Raw genomic sequence first — 2,770 nt, forward strand, 5'->3', positions numbered from 1 at the left:
GCCCGTCACTGCCCGCCCTCGCCCAGCCCACAGCGCACCCATCGCGCCGGCGCAGGGCCGGCCTCGGGCGAGCAGGGCTGCGCTCGTCTATCCAGCGCAAAGAGAGGAACTGCGGCACTGCTAGGGTGTTGTTTTTTGCTGTTCGCGTCCCCCTGCGTGTATTTCTTCATCTTCTCAAATAGCGCTGTCAGTTTTAAAATGAGGTTTCCATAGGTGGTGTAAACCTTCCTTGCATTTTTTTTTTTTGTTTGTTTGTTTTTCAGTAGAGCAAGTAAAACTCTCACCACGCTGTTCTGATTAGAGCTGACTCTGAAGTCCTCACTTTTAATTCCATACTCCAGTGCTGCAGTCTATTTATAGAAAATAGTATATCTGCACAGACCAGACCCTATATTTAGAAATGCCATATGGTGGACAAATGAGGGATCAAAAAGCAAGAGGACTGGGGGCTGTCCCTTTTATGTAGCCATAGAAGTTTGGAAAGGTGATTAAGCTTCAGCCTCACCAGGTGCATTTTTTAAAGAGTAAAGGCCCACTGGCAAATGAGCAGAAGGCAAGCAGGTGGCATGGGACTCTTTGATGGCTCTTTTGCACTTTCAGAAAGTGAGGGGCCTGGAAGGGCCAGTGTGAAACATACCCAAAAGAAATTGTCTGACCTTAATTACTTTCTGAGCATAGTGACCCTGGGTAGAATGTATTGAGTTGCTATATAGCATTAAAGAGTAGGACTTTTCACTTTTATATTAACTTTTTAGAAACATCTTAACACACACTTTCATTGAAGCCATAAGGTTTATTTCTAGCAATGTGTAGATTAACCATCTGCCTCAGTGCTTTGAGGTCTGCAGTACTGGAATAAGGGTGACCAAGCATAAGTTCCATTATTGCTATTTCACTAGCCAGGTGCAGTGTGATCCAGGGGGTGAGCAGCAAGTTTACAGATTAGCTTTGCAGTTCATCATGAAGTATTTTGGCAAGCTTTAAGGGCACACCTGTTAGTCCTTAAAAATGTAATGAAACCTTAGCCTCTTGAGGTAGCATGTTATTACCTTAAGAATGGCCTGTGGGTTAAGTAGATGAAGCATTGGTGTGTGTGTAATATGAAGAGCGTGCTGTGCTTGTATTTCTGTTCAAGTTACTGTCCTGACTACTATTTTCCTATATATCTATGTTATGAAAGCTGATTAAACCTGAAGTGACAAAAAACACGTTATGATACCCCTTCAAAATGTGTGCAGCTGTCTTTTAAATGTACCTAGAAGAATTCTGCAGCTGGTTTGTGAAGTAAATAGAGAAAAAAAATAAAATCTGATATTTGTGGAAAATAAGAACATTACGTGGTGCGAAGGGATGAAAGATCCAACATTTTCTACGATCCCATTTGTCCAACTCCAGAACACAAAATCTCAGCAAAACCATTTCTCCATGTCAGTCACTATTGCCACTGCCTGGTAGCGAAGAGATTTGACTTTCAGTATACCAAAGTGATTGTGCTATCTCAGACATCAAGGCTAAAAGGGTTTAGCAAAAATGTTTTATCATGATTATAGGACATATCTAATATCTTAATCAGACTTATTTGTATAATTTAATATGTGTCATTTTTCATGAGCATTATAGTTACACGAAGGATGACTGAACATGTACAACAGTGACGGGTGGCTTTGGACAAATTATTTTGCACATTTTTGACAGCAGGCCATCGTCATGTCATTTTAAAGCTATGGCTTGTCATTCTCAGCACTGATAAGTTGGAAGCTTGGTGGTACAATGTTTCTTAATGCCAGTAAACAAGGCTTGATGCCAGGAAAAACACAAAGGATAAAGTATCAGACCGTGTGAAAATAGGTTTCTAGAATTTAGGAATTATGTTTGTTGTTTTTTCTTTTTAAGAGACAACATCAAGTTGTAAAGTTTATTCTTTCTTTTCTATGAGAAAACAAGCAGAGGGTCCTTTGTCTTTCTCTATATGGAGGGACAAGGTCAGTGTTTTTAAAAAACTGAAGACAAAGTATCCAACTGTGTAGACAGAGAAAATGAGAGCTGTGCAAAGGCATGAATGGGAAAGAGCTGAATTATGGATTATCCCAGAGACAAATCAATTCTGTGGGATTTTTAAATCTTATTAATGATATTAAAGTTCAAGGATATTTGAAAATACTTCAGTGATACTTGAAAAGAAAAGAAAAGAAAAGAAAAGAAAAGAAAAGAAAAGAAAAGAAAAGAAAAGAAAAGAAAAGAAAAGAAAAGAAAAGAAAAGAAAAGAAAAGAAAAGAAAAGAAAAGAAAAGAAAAGAAAAGAAAAGAAAAGAAAAGAAAACCACAGCACTTTCTAACTATCTAACTATGATAGAGTTGAATCAAATGCTCAGATATTGTCAGGAGATTATTTTTAATTCTGAGAGTATCCTGTTGCCAGACTGTCATCTCTGTCATCAGTTCCTCCCTCCACCCTGGAGAGGAGGAGAAGGTGGGAATATGCTTGGAGTATGGTTTAGGAAAGTGCTATAGCTCTTTCTCTGGGCTAATCACGTGAAGCATACAAAGCAGTCAGACATAACCCATGACACTCATAGCTGCTGCTAAAACTGGAAGTACTATTGTGAATGAATTAACAATATGTTAATAGCTTTAGAAAATTACAGGCAATATGAAAATAGCTTGCCAATTTTTTTAAACTGGCATCTGCTAAACTTCTGATGCTCATATTTTTTTTTACAAGTCTTTCACTGCTGACACAGAACATCACCAAAAGGAATTTATTATATTTC

This window comes from Tetrao urogallus (genome assembly GCF_951394365.1).
Source record: "Tetrao urogallus genome assembly, chromosome: 2".
NCBI classification, from domain to species: domain Eukaryota; kingdom Metazoa; phylum Chordata; class Aves; order Galliformes; family Phasianidae; genus Tetrao; species Tetrao urogallus.